General features: G+C 44.6%; 1 long non-coding RNA gene across 3 annotated transcripts in view; it reads left to right on the top strand.

Annotated features, from left to right (window-relative positions):
* The window catches only part of LOC147711267 (uncharacterized), a 331,066-nt gene that overhangs the window by 212,491 nt on the left and 103,742 nt on the right, over window positions 1-14,833 (top strand). The window contains exon 1 of one of the 3 annotated variants that reach the window (XR_015295907.1): window positions 13,244-13,407. The exons of 1 other annotated variant lie outside the window; for it this stretch is intronic. This is a non-coding gene — a long non-coding RNA (uncharacterized LOC147711267). Of the gene's footprint in view, window positions 1-13,243; window positions 13,408-14,833 lie in introns of those variants that run through there. One more of the 3 variants, XR_015295908.1, reaches the window with a different exon arrangement.

The following is a 14,833-nucleotide window of genomic DNA, read 5'->3' as shown; positions in this document are numbered from 1 at the left end:
TGTGCAACCGCACATACCTCTTATAACAATTGGAGGACCAACGCCCCACTCGTTTTACTTGTTCCACATTAAGACCCCTGGCTGTAGCTTCGGTGGCAGCCCCTATCCGAAAGGAATGGGTCCCAAATTCGCCCGGGTCCAAGCCCGCTGCGGTAATTGACATCGCCAGCACCCGCTGAAACTGAAATCTCGTCAGTGGGGTGGCGTCAGCGTGTCTCAACAATGTCCCTCCCCATGATGCCACCCTTCGTGCTAGGTAGTCTTCTAAACACTTTACCGGACACATGGAGGACCCTGGAATCCTGCGAATGACTACGCAGTCCCCTATCCCATCTTGATCGGTTTTGGACCTGACAAAGGATACAGTCATCGTCTCACCCCTGATCTGAACGTGTTCCCGGCACAGACCCCCCGCAACATCCTGCTTGTTCCTTGCCACCAGCTCACTTATCCTCATTGCCCCGTGCAATGCAAGCGTAAAAGCAGCTCGGAACAAACAGGCCTCGAACTGAGACGAGCATGTGGCGGGGAGTATGGCCAGCAACTGGGACAACCTATCCAGACCTATCGGGCGCCTCTCGTCTACTCTGCGACCCTCAAGGCGTTGCCACCCACGCAGCGCTTTCTGTACTACAAAAGACGCTGTCGGGTCCTGGATATTATGAGCCCTGGCAACAAAGGAAATAGCAGCACGATGCCTCTGGGCTGTAGCCACCGACTTCCCAGCCCTACGCAAGGACATCAGAAAATGTACTACCCAATCCTCTTGCCCCCAAAGCCCCCCTCTCTCAGTCCCCAAAAAGGCTAAATAAGCCCGAAACGCCCCTTCGTATGCCTTCCTCGTCCTTGGTGCTAGACTCTCTCCCACGAGGTAACGAAGTTCGGGGCACCGAGAGACCAGAGAGCTTCGGGAAAGGGTGCCGGCTCTGGGTCCGCTGAGGGAAGGAAACCCGAGAAAGCCTGCATTTGAAAACGAGACAGTGCATCAGCAGCCTGATTCGTCACCCCTGGGACATGTTTTGCTCTGAATACCACGTTCAGTTGCATACACAGTAAGACAATTTCTTTAAGCAGCCTTAAAATCATTTTACAACGTGCTGCCTGACTATTGATGCAGTCTACAACGGTCATATTGTCAGACCAAAATATGACGGAGTGATTTTTGAATCCATCGGGCCACGTTCTGAGGGCCACCAAAATGGGAAACAGTTCAAGGAAAGCAATATTACTCGTCAGCCCCTCTTCATGCCACCATGTTGGCCACCTTTGTGCCGACCATTTTGTGCCGAAGATGGCGCCGAAACCCATGCTTCCCGCTGAATCCGTCCATAGACCAAGCTCTTCAGAGGACAAGGCCGGTTTGTTCCAGACGACTCGACCATTGAAATCCGCCAAAAATGCTAACCAAATACGCATGTCTTGGCGGACCTCGGCCGATAATCTCGTGCGATGATGACCCTCTTTTAGGCCGACCATCGCCTGGGCAATCGAACGGGAAAAAGGGCGGGCCATCGGGATCACCCTTAGAGCAAAGTTCAACTTCCCCACCAATTGCTGCAATTGATGCAGCGTAACTTTAGAAGCATTTATACACACTTGCAGGGCTGCCCTGAATTTCGATACTTTGGGGGCTGGTAAACGAAAACAACCCTCACTAGAGTCCAACTCGATCCCCAGAAACTCGAGGCAAGTCGTGGGACCCACAGTCTTACCTGGTGCCAATGGCACGCCAAATCGATCCATTAATACACAAAATTCAGTCAAGGCCCGGGCACATTCGTCATCCCCAGCGGCCCCAAGGAACAGAAAGTCATCAAGGTAATGCATCACATTTCGAAAACCCGTTTCTTTCGTGTAAGCCCATTGTAAGAAACTACTGAATTTCTCAAAATATGCACAAGATATAGAGCACCCCATCGGCATACACCTATCCATGTAATATGAACCTTGAAACACGAATCCCAGAAGACGTTGGTCGTCCGGGTGTACCGGGAGCAAACGGAACGCTGACTCGATATCCGATTTCGCCATCAGCGTCCCGGGCCCCAGGCGATTCAAAATGGCTACGGCCTCATCGAATGATGCGTACCGCACCGAACATACCCCTGGATCAATTGCATCGTTCACAGAAAGGCCATGAGGAGCTGATAAATTGTGGATCAATCGAAACTCACCTGGGTCCTTTTTGGGGACCACCCCTAAAGGAGAACAGACAAAATTCTGTACCGGGGGAACCCTAAACGGGCCGGCAACCCGACCTCGGATAACCTCTTTCCGGATTTTGTCCTGAACTACATTCGTATGCTGTAAGACAGAAAGTTGGTTCTTACACGTCCCGACACCCTGAAAGTCCCCCACCGGGATGCGGAAATCATATGAAAAACCGTTTCGCAGCACCCCAGCAGAAGTACGATCTGGGTATTCGCTGAGCCAAGGAATCATCGCCAAGGTATCAATCGGGGTTGGTAAGGGCGCCCCTCGGACTACATTAGACCTGTTTGGCGCCTCCTCTACCCCCATTTTCACCCGTTTTGGCTCTGCACGAGGACTCAGGATGGGGGGCCCCGCAACCACTACATTCGTGCTTGAATTTACAGGATCCCGGGGGCCTAGTACATTTACCTTTGTTGAAATTGAAACAGAAACCCCTCTTCCCTGTGTTGCCAGCGGGTCTCGGATAATCGTCGGTACCCGTACCCGACCGAAAGGGCGTCCCCCCATATTGGCGGGAGAACTCACCCACAGTACTCCCCACCAACGGTATTTTCAACATCCCGGACTCTTTCATTTTATCCCATGTCAAAGAATCATAACAGTCCCAGGTTAATCTTTTGTTATGCTCCATTGCTTTCCTGAACAGGTTGTCATAACAGAACCATTGGTTACCTTGGTGCGATATCGAGTACCCCATAATTCGTGACTGATATACTGGAAACTCAGGGAGCAATTCAGGCCTACGTTCCCCCAAAATTGACGTAAAAATTCCCCATGCATTGCCCCAATTGCCAATATTCTCATTCACTTTAAAGGCGGCCATTTTTGCGCGCCAAACACTTGGATGCATCAGATCCTTCTGACTCTTAACAGTTTCAACTTCATAATGATCAACAAGCAAGGAGAAAATGTTTACGTATTCCCCAGCCCAAATCTTTTCCTTTATAGCCAAAGGAACATGTTGCCCCAATTTTTCTCTACGAGAGGGTGTTGACTCATCCCTGGCGATCGGCAATGGCCGCTTACCTGCACCGGACGCTGCTTCCGTCCCTCGTGGCTTGTCTATCGCCGCATCCGGCGCGGGCACCTTGGCTGTATCACGTTTCTCGCGCAACTGCTTTATGAGTGCTTGCGCTTCGGTAGCCATGGCGCCCCCATTACTGTCCCCCAACCATGCTGCTAACTGTGCCGCCAACTCGGGAGGCATATCCTCGGCAGATGTCGGGGTGACTACGACGGGAATCGGATTCCCTTCTTTCGGTACCGGGGCCGGTACCGGAACTGGCGCCTCGAGCGGGGAACAGGGAACCGGGACGTCTCCCCCGACCGGCCCCCTTCTCGGCTTCTTTGGCCTCCCTCCGGCCGGTGGACGCCCCGATCCCTCCTCCCCGTCTCGCTCCGCCAACTGCCTCTTTATTTCGGACATGTCCTTCATAAGGGCCCGAACCATCTGGTCAGTTGACATTCTCTTCGCGCCTTTCTTGGGCATCTCTCAGACGAAGTATCTAGAAGACAAAAAGAAAGATTAAAACGCTCAAAATTGGCTCTTCGTTCTGTCCCGAGCTCACGTGCAGCGAGGAGGTGCAGCTTCAGAGCACAAGAACAAGAGGATGTCTTCTGGTCTTGCGTCCCTTTTTATCCGTCTTCAGGGCGGGCGTATACCCGCCCCTGCCTGCCCTGAGGGCGTGGCTGGCTGCGTCGGTGTCTAGGCCAGCCCACTCTAGGGCGGGAACGAGCGCGCCCCAGCTACGCCGCTTCGGGCATACCAGCTGAGACGCGCCTCCCGCCCAAAAATGGCTTCCCGGGGGGATCGAGGCACTCGGCCATACGTTCGGGGGGACCGAGTTGGTCGCCCCTTTCCAAACGCATCTTGTTATGCTCTGTTCCATTCAAACGCATTCTTTTTACGTGTAACTTTGTACAAAGGGGCCAAAATCTGACTCAAATGTGGAATGTGTTGACGCCAAAATCCAAATAAACCAATGAATCTTTGGGCTTCTTTTCTGTTTTTAGGGACTGCAAATTCTGCAATTTTCTGTTTTACTTGTGGAAGTACTTCATGATTTCCTTCATGCCAATGAATACCTAAGAACTTCACATGTTGTGCTGGACCCTGCAATTTAATTCCCCAGCCTTTGCTTTGTAAATGTGCAACAATTCGTTCTAACTGTATTCGCACCTGATTTTGTGTCTCACCTTGAATTAGTATATCATCTATGTAATGACGCACCTGAATATTTGGATCTACAGTAACCTCATCTAAATGCTCTGCTACTATCCTGTGACAAACTGTCCGACTATGTACATAGCCTTGGGGAAGACTTCTAAACGTCATTTGACGGCCATTCCATGTAAAACTGAATTGTTCTTGACATTCTGGAGCAATTGCAATAGAAAAGAAAGCATTAGTAATGTCAATGGTTGCATACCATGTACCTGAATGCTTCTGAATTCTTTCAATTAAAGTAATAACATCAGGGACTGCAACAGTCAGAGAAGGTGTATGTTTGTTTAATTCTCGATAATCAACAGTCATGCGCCAAGAACTATCACTTTTGCGTACCGTCCAAACAGGATTGTTCCAGGCCGAAGTAATGGGAATTACCACTCCTGCATCCATCAGGTCTTGAATGGTAGCACTGATCTCATCGTGCCCACCGGGAATACGGTATTGTTTCATTGAAACCACCTTCGTGGATTGGGGAATTTTAATCAGAGGCATTTTTCAGCGTCTGACTCTCACAGATTTTGTTGCTATATAATGCTTGTGTCCAAATTTGTAACATCCGTAATCTAAATACAATGTCATACCTTTCAAAATGTCAATTCCAATTACATATTCATCAAGAGGTACCACCAATACATGATACTCTTTTCGGGGGTTCCTACCTATTCTCAATTCAAGTTTAGTTTGTACTGCGGGGGTTTCTTTCCCACCTAATCCAGTAATCGTGTAACCTTGTCCTTTAAACTTTTTAGGATTTCACGAAATTAGAGTGGCCTCCGCTCCAGTATCCACCAATGCTCGGGCCCTCTGTATATTTCCATGTCTCCAATAAATTTCAATGTCTACATAAGGCCTGTAATCTCTATGAGCCCAATTTTGGACTGGAGCTTGACCTACTTCCTAGTCTTGTTTACTATGTTCTGTCGCCCAAGACAAATTGGGATAAAGACTCTCATATCGTTTAGGTAATGTCACCTCTCGTTCATACCCTTTCTCTTCAAGAAAAGGATTTTTGTCATTTGAAAAATATTGTGATCTCCGTTCAAGGGATTGTGATTTTTTATCTCTTAATCTCACCTCTGGGGATCGATCTCTCTCTCTCCCATCTCTGCGTACAGACTGATCTCTTCTTTCCTCTCTGTCTCTCTCTCGCTCTCTTCTGGAATAGGACGAGTCATCTCGTGTCCTGCTCCACTCTCTCTCTCCCCCTCTCTCTCTGCCTCTCTCTCGACGTGGCATAGCATCATCACCACTACCGTCAGAATTATTGATATCAAAGTCCTGTTTATGGACCTTCCTAGCTCCTTCCTTCCTGTCCAGGCCACGCTTGCGAAACATAACCCATAACAGATTATTAGGTAAATCATGAATGTCATCAGCTTTTACACCATCCTTTACTAGAGCTTGAAACATGTCACGTCTAGAAAATCTGAAATCATTAGTGCGACCTTCGGGTCAAGACTGTCGTTCAGGTTTAATCCACTCACCCAATTCACCAAGTTCGCGCACAGCCTCAATCACTTCAGACAAAGTATTACCAGTCTGATTAATTAACAAAGCCATCATCACCTGTTTGTACGCAGGAGGAGAAGTACAAATGATTCTGTTTCTCACAGATGCATTGAGCAAACCATCCATTAACCTATTCGCTGTACCTAGAAAGATAGCGGTTTTCATAACCTCCTCCTTCAATCGCTGAGAAGCATCTCTCAAAGTATACCACAGCTTCTCATTAATAGGCCACTCAGATTCAGTAGGGTACTTGTGATTACAACCCTGGACAGCTAACTGCAACAGATTAGTCTGATCATCGCTATTGTAATTACGGAAACATTCCTGAACCGTAGGATCAGAACTCAAAGTACAAAATTTCACAGCATCGCCTTTATCCAACGATATACCCGAAGCACCTAAATCAAAAAGGCGAACCATCCAAGTAAGCAAGGATTCACCCGACTTCTGCCGGAACCTATCCAAAATGTCATTTAATTCTTGTTGAGTATAATCCTCCAAGCTGTCAAGAGGAATTCCCTAGGGAGCATTAGGGTTGCCCAGTAATTCACGTCGATAAATCGGTTGAGCAGAAATCTCAGTACGATCTTTAGAATGACAATGACGCCTAGTGCGAGAAGGCGCACACGCAGCATTCTCTTCAGCCGAAGAAAATGAATCAGACGAATTCCAAATATCACCATCCCATTCGTCAGGGTTCCAATCGAGCCCCGCTTTCGCAACAACCATACGCACTTTTCTGGTGTTAACTCTACCACGTCTGTGTCGATACTTGTATTTCGCAATGCGCACAGCAGCCCTTTCGGCTACAGCTTGATACGTTTCTAACTTGTCAGCAAGCAATTTATTCTGACATCGTAAAAGAGTAACGTCATTTTGAACCTGAACAATCTGTTCCTCAAAGGTTTTATTCTCACGCTGTAATCAAGAACATTTCTCATGTACAAGCCTGTACGCATTCAAAGAAATCCAACCTCTACGTCCCAATATGGGAAGCTCCTCGCCTTTCGCCACCGGAACTTTCTGCAAACAGGCAATCATCTGAATTGGCTCAGCATCTTCCAAACATGAATTCCAGTTCTCACTCAAACCAGTAGAATTAGCCCATTCATGAGCAAGCGCTTCATAAGCAGTCGACTCCCAACCAGGAATTTCCAAATGCAACTGAAAAGACGGTTTCGATTGCCTCGAAAACATTATACAATCGTAACAAACACAGAAGAACAAACAAAAAATGTACAATCAATAAAATATATACAAAATCGTTCACGGCGAGAACCAACGGACCCTCATACAGAATCAGGAAGGAATACCCACACCCTTCAATCGAAAACAGTTTGTGACGCCAAATGTAACGACTGGATTCTCAGGACAGGCAGCTCACCAACCGTGGCTAACCCAGTGGTCACGTAACAACACTCTTCTCAGGCCACTATTTACAAGATATTCAGAATACTCACCAGAGAAAGTGAAAAGAAGCTATTTACAAGCCTGTATAATCAAACATACCACTAACACCTAATGGATTCCATATCTTATCCTATACTTACCTCATCTTATATTCCTTAACGTCTCCCGACGATATCTTTACCGTCACCCGACGATATCTTTAACGTCACCCGACGATATCTTCTATATTTATAGTCCTGTAAGACTCTTATCTTTCACGTCACTCGACGATATCTTTAACGTCACCCGACGATCTCTTTAACGTCACCCGAAGGTATCTTTAACGTCACCCGACGATATCTTTAACGTCATCCGACGATATCTTTAACGTCATCCGACGATTTACACTAATGGGGATACTAATGGGGATTCACATTTAAGAGTTATTTCCCAAATGAAGTTCACACTCTCCCCCAATCATCAGTTACCTTTGCAGAAGGGCATATACCATCCTTCTGTATGTCAGCACCTGGTTAAAAGGAAAGGTTAATCTCATTCATGAAAACAACATTCAAAGATATTTGTCATTAAATCTTTATTCTACAATCAAACATGACAGAATGAGCAAAAGACAAATTAATTAAGTTAGTCGCTACCTATAACCTAAAGGGGAATAAAGATGGATAGTTAAATGTATTCTGCACTAAGCTCAGAACGCCTCACCTTAGACGTGTGTCTTTCCATCTCAGCAGCGGAGCTGATCCCTCTCTCTCTCGTTCTCTTCTATGCGCTCGGGACTCTGCTCTCCCTCTATGGCTCACGAATACACGTCTGCACCGCTACGCCTCATCTACGCTGCCATGGTTCCAGGATACTCGAACCCTCTTCTGGACTTAGGCTCTGCCACTCCTGTATGATGTCACTACAGGATTTTCAGTCACTCTCCCTCTTCACTTCAGGATTTTAATTAGCTGATGGTATCAATCTCTATGCACCAGCCTTCGGACCAACTTCTTTGGTCTTCTCCACACGTTGCTCTCTCTCCTCCCTACTTGCTCCTTGATAATATAGAGCTCACATTCTCTATGGAAAATTCCGGTATTAGGCCGACTCCCACCGAATTCCTGTACTAGTCCCCGGCTCCCTTCACTTTCCACAGTGGCCACCTGCGTATTGCTTCTAGAGCCGGGAGACAAACACATTCCTTCGATAAGGGCCAGTCTTGACCGGTTCCTCTCTAGCGAACTACAGGATGAATTCTAAACATTACTTTTACCCTGCAAGCGTCTCGGACAGTCGAGGCAGAAATACAAAATGGCTTCTCTCTAGCTTTCAGGCCTATAGGCCCGAGAAAACGATAAAAGGCACTAAACCCTGTCAAAGCACATAGTCAAGCCCTACAAATAAACGCAAATGCAACTAGGACTGAAATGGTAGTGGATTATAGTCATCACCAGTCTCAAAATAGACTAAAATTACTCTGTCGCTACAGCAACATACACAGAAGTCTTAGGGAGGGGCTGAGATAACAAGAAAGGCTTTCAGTATATGTTTAAAGAGAGCTATTACAGAGACCACTAGTGCAATGAGAGGGGACATGCTCTTTGCTGTGCACAAACGCTAACATAAGGCACCATCAATTACCCTGAAATTTTCAATATTTCAGGAATATGATTATAAATAATTCTGTAAGAAACCCATACTATTCAGCGGGACAATGGGACAAAAATCATATATTCATAGCGAAGACATAAAACATAATATACATACAACATAAACAAATACATACATCATTATTACAACATCAATATAATACATATACACAATATATTCAACCTATACAAAACCCTAACATTTACAACTACTAATGCACACTCCTTATTCCGGGTGGTACACTGTGAGGTAGACCTCTTAGCGCCAGAGTTATCACACCTCTCTCTTATTCCCTAGTATGCGCCTATAATCTCATGCCAAATACATCATTTGTTGGACTCCTCATATATCTGTCAACGCGGTTGCATTCACGTTTCAGCCAACAATTTATTTTGGCCTCTTCAGGACAATGGTACAAAATATCTACAATAGCAATCGAAGTTAATAATTACATAGTATTTGTCAACTCCACCAACAAAGTTCTATCCCTTATATGCCCATACAGTGCTCAAGAACCATGAGGGTGAAACTGTTCAATAACAGTATCCAAAATTATCCAAACAAATCAGAGTTGAGAAGGGTGGAAAGCAACCATATGGAAGGCCCCAAAGAAAAGATCCTCATTCTCCCTAAAAGCGAGTCTGTGATATGTACATCTCACCATATCTGTGTTTCACCTTAAAAACCAACCAATCACCTAATCCAAAAAAGGGAAGTACCTGTAATCTTCTCCGAATCACAACAAGAGTTCAATTCCCCCAGGGTATATATACCCCTTGGCGGGGAGATCCACATTCCAAATCCTCACCTAAGGGAATGACTTGGATACCAACATTACACTGGTAAGTATACGCTCCTGTTCATTAAAATGGAGTCACACTATCGATCTATGTGTGCATAAAAAGATATAAAAGTTACCTCAAGTGGTTAAGTCTGCTGTGGTGTGAAATGATGGTCGCCCTCCGGTCACTGGCTTTACAATCTCCTATTCCTTTCATCCTAAAACGAACATGTATACTGCATAAATTATAAATTATATACCCTTTTGTTACGTTGGCACTTTACCTAATCTGCATTTATCTCCCGTGTTCCCGTCCCTGCCGCGCGACCTCCATTTGCATGCGAGTGACGTAGGTACCCTTCCCTCTTATTATTGTCCTCTGCATGTTCCCGTCCCTGCCACGCGACCCTATTAGCATAGATTACGTCAGATGGCTTGTTGCTTATCGGACCGTTTGTCTAGTTGTTGTGACAGTTGAACTGTCATTGAGATTTAGCTGGTGACCGGAGCGCTGCCCGGTGTGTCGTATATACTACAATAAAGTAACACCTTCAAGCATTTACCGAGTGTTTACTTTACACCTTTTAACCTACTCTCTGAATTCCTACTCAGAAGGGAAGCTCTTGTCTACGCTAGTAAATACACTCCTCATATCTCCCGCCGCGTTAGTAGCTCGAAAACGCTCTCTGGCTGGGAAAAACACAGTGGGTGCATCATCACACATTGCGCAGCCTGTTGGTGAAAAGGAAGAATGACTACCTGTTACTGCTACGCTGTATCGCGATCCTTCAACTCATTTATAAAAGAAAAGACTCGTCAAGTCTAAATCTAAAAAATGCGCAATAATCAACACTGTAAATAGTGGAGTCACACGGCTAAATGACCAAAACAATCAAATACTATGTAATTTTTAACTACGATTGCTATTGTAGATATTTTTCAGCGTTGTCCTGAAGAGGCCAAAAGAAATGGTAGGCTGAAACGTGACCGCGTCGAAAGATATATAAGGAGTCCAACAAATTATGTATTTGGCATGTGATTATAGGCGCATACTAGGGAATAAGAGAGAGGTGTGATAACTCTTGCGCTAAGAGGACTACCTCACAGTGTACCACTCAGAATATGGAGTGTGCATTTGTAGTTGTATATGTTAGGGCTTTTATAGGTTGAATATATTGTGTATATGTATTATAATGATGTTGTAATAATGATTTATGTATTTGTTTACTTTGTATGTATATTATGTGTCATGTCTTTGCTCTGAATAATTGATTTTTGTCCCATTGTCCTGCTGAATAGTATGTGTATCTTACAGAATTATTCATAATCATATTCGTGAAATATTGAAAACGTCAGGGTAATTGATGGTGCCTTGATTTAAAATAAATAAGTGATTAATCCTTCCATACCGTTTCCTTTTTTGCACAACTTTATCCATAGCAGCAGATACAAAGTCTACTAGAGAGAGGGAAAAAGGGTCAGAGAGTCCAAGCAATCAGAGACAGAGAAGAGAGAGAGAAGAGAAGATAAGGAAGGAGAAAGAGAGAGATAAAGGGGTGGAAAGCGAAAGATCAAAGGGGAAGATGGTTTGAGCATTTTTGACAGGGCTGATTTGAAAATAAAGCCCAGCACGCCTCACTGCCCCCATCATTTCACTCATTGCACCTCTATCCCATGTCTCCTATTACTGCCCACCTCCACCTTTCATTGACCTTGTATCCTTCCATTGTCCACTCTCACCAAAGCTAATTTCTCCTGTCTGCAGTCCCTTCGCTACGAACTAATTTCATCACAGCCCATCAGATGATGCTCCTGAAAGACTGGTAGTGTTAATTGGAAATCAGCCTCCCATGTCACTGTATCTTCACCGCACCTGCCCACCTTTCAAGGGGAGGTAGTTGTGGAGGAGTATTAATGATTGGCAAGTCTAGCTCAAACTTTCATACTTTCAACTTTGATGTATTGAGTATTATTAAAGTGGATAACAGTAAGACCATGTATTTACAGAAAAGATACACATTTGCAACTATTATTAAGCACTATTTACAGAAATGTTTTTGCACAGAGGCCCCTAAAAGCTCTACACTGATCTGCTGGGAGGGCCAAAGGCCAATTGTGGTTCAGGGGGCATTTCCCCATATCGAAGCATTTGGCTATAATACTGTTTGAGAACTTCCTGCCTCAGACTGTAGATGTGGATGGAATTGTGGGGACAGAGGCCTGATCCAAGACCTTTCTCCTTTGCAGATGTATGCCACCACTGGTGGAGGGCGTGTCATATGATGGTAGAGGCCTGGTCCAGAGGTTCCCCACCAACAGTGATGGATTTGGTGGCAGGCCCTAGAAAAATGGGCTTCCTCTTTCCCCTGGTAATGGAGGGTGTGTCTGGTGAATACAAAGGGCTTCTCTGGTGATCTCTTCCGGCAATGATAAAAGTAAGGTCGGGTGGTTGCCAGTCCTAATGAGGACTAAGAGTTGGAAGGTGGATTGTGTTGTGTAAGGACATTAACCATCGTTTTTGCTATCCCCTCGAGGGACTAGATACATACTCCTGATCAAAGCCAGGAAGTATGCTTCCAAAAGAAGGGGATGTTTTTCAAGCTCTGTTTATTGCCCTTAAGTGTGTCCCATCCTGGATCTTGAGGCTAGCTTCATGTGTATATTTGGGAGATGCCATTGCAGAGCAGGGTGACTTGGACCAGCTTGGTGAACAAAGATGAATGGGTTGAAGATAGAATGTCTGTTGGTTTAGGATTCACACCCCTTTGGCACAAAGGCTGAGCAGAGGGTTTTGATATTTCCTCATAGTTTTAGGATCACTACACTGGGAGCCCACTGGGACTAGGAAACCCATAAGGAACAGTGCACTAGGTGGAAAAGAACAGCAATCTTAGAGGAGACTACTGCCCGAGAACTCACTGGAAAATATTACCACATAGCTAAGTGGAGAAATAGTTTTTGTTCAGAGGAAATACCACCTCCAACTGACATGTGAGAAAGTTATTCACAGTTCTGTTCTCATAGCTAAACAATGCATTCCATGGGCTTCAAGGGTTAGTGTGCTAGTTGTGTTGAACTAAAGGAATTTCACACTAAAAGAGAAAGTAAGGAAAGAGTTGTGAGATTAGAGGTCAAATAAGTAGCACTCTCCTAGATATGCTTTTTATGCAAATTCTGAAAAGTTTTCTGCCCAATGGTATGTATCCAAATAATTAACATATACTAGTAATGATTTATCAGCAAACCTTAAAAGACACACCTCAAAAAATAGGAACAGTGCATCGTAATTGTGAAATATCTTGCGAGATTAGAAAGCCCAACACTCTGCCCTCACGCAAGAAAACAACCAATCAATCATGATCTGCCTCTGGAGATATGATAAAAATTATGGGTGTGAAAATATGACTGATAATGTTGCTCGACAAGTTGAAGGGGCGGGTTACCTGTGTATATAAGTCTCATTTTTGATTAGGCAGGGCACAGCTGGAAGCGAAGTGACTCTTCCAATATTTTCCCCAGTGGCTGAGTCTGACACCAGTGCAAGAGACGGCCATGTCTGCCAAGGGAGGATACAGAGAAACTCAGAAGGCACAGTGCCAAGATACTAAAGTTGTGGAGAAATGCCAAGACCGTAAGTAATTCGTTTTTACTTTGACAAATTACATAAAAGGGCAGATTAAATAAGAGGAAGATGGGAACTTGAGCTTGCTACAATCAAGCACAATTTGGCCAACCTAACTTTCTAAATTTTCACATTTTGTGATCCTATATGTTCTGTAATGAAATCAGTTTGCTAGTTGCCATCTTATGTGATCCACTTGAGATAGCATAAAAATAGTAATTAAATGTGAGATGAAACATGAGATGAGGCATGCTTGTAAAATACAACCTCCAAACAAATGACAAGGTCGTAATATTTTCACTGTAACAATTGCAAAACCTTTGGTAAAATCTTTGCAGAACTTGCAGACTTGATGTGACTGGTGGTCTTTTTTACCATCATGTTTTTAAATTTTCCATTTAGTAGCTTTACTAGGAGAATGCTATAATTTTAATATCAATTTATCATGCAGTCACCGCTCATGAGTGCTTACAACCCTTTCTTTCAACTGTTCACGCACAATCCTATATATGTGCATCAAACGTTTCAAAATCAGAAGATAACATTATTTGAAAAAAGTTACAGGATATCGATTAAGTATGAGGCCAATGTTTTAGGTATTTCAAAATTACAATTCAGGTGAAATTGTAATTAGCTGGGCCCTACCCATGTCTTTCATACTTTGAATAGTTTCCAGTTAAGCTGAAGTGAAAAGAGGAATCTACAGAGCGCCCAAGCTCAAGAACCGGAACTACTTTGGCAGACCTAAAAAACGAGGTATATTTATAAGCCTCCAACGTCACTGGAGTGTCACTTTTTTTGACATTCCGGCGACAATACTTCATACCCCATATTTAAAAGGTTCTGTTAAGCTGTCTGCTGCGGCAAAGGGGTGGTCAATGTGTGTTGCAGAGGGCGTTCCACTGCAACACCCATTGCTATTTGACGCTGCCCCATATTTAGAAAAATGGGGCAGCACCAAAAGCTAAGGCCAGGTAAAACCTGGTCTTAGGGTGCCGATACCAGGAGAAATTAATAATGTCTTCTAGTACTTTGCTCTTTCTATGTTTGCTGCATAGAAACAACAAATTTCCTTTAAAGATTGTTTATGTGCAGGAAGATGTCCCTTCTTGCACATAAACAATCAGCCCTGCAGTGCAGGCAGACCTAGCAACATGACGCAAGGGTGCCTGCTCTGGCACTTAGCAGCTTTGTTAGAGCCAGTGCTAGGGGAAATACAAGGGTGCGCCATATTTTTGTAAATACGGCACATCTCTGCCTTTTGAAAATGACAGAGCGCGGCATTGTCAAATTTGGCATTACACCGCGGTCCGACATTTTCCTGTACATATTCTCAGTTGCCTCTTTTTTCTGGCTCCTTATTATCAATGATTGAGGCAAGGGATCAAAGACCATATTGTATGTCAATTCAAAACCAACAATATGCATCCAAAAA

This window comes from Lissotriton vulgaris, chromosome 5, assembly GCF_964263255.1.
Source record: "Lissotriton vulgaris chromosome 5, aLisVul1.2, whole genome shotgun sequence".
Classification (NCBI taxonomy): Eukaryota; Metazoa; Chordata; class Amphibia; order Caudata; family Salamandridae; genus Lissotriton; species Lissotriton vulgaris.
The sequence above is the reverse complement of the archived record's forward strand: the minus strand, read 5'-3'. Positions and strand labels throughout refer to the sequence as shown.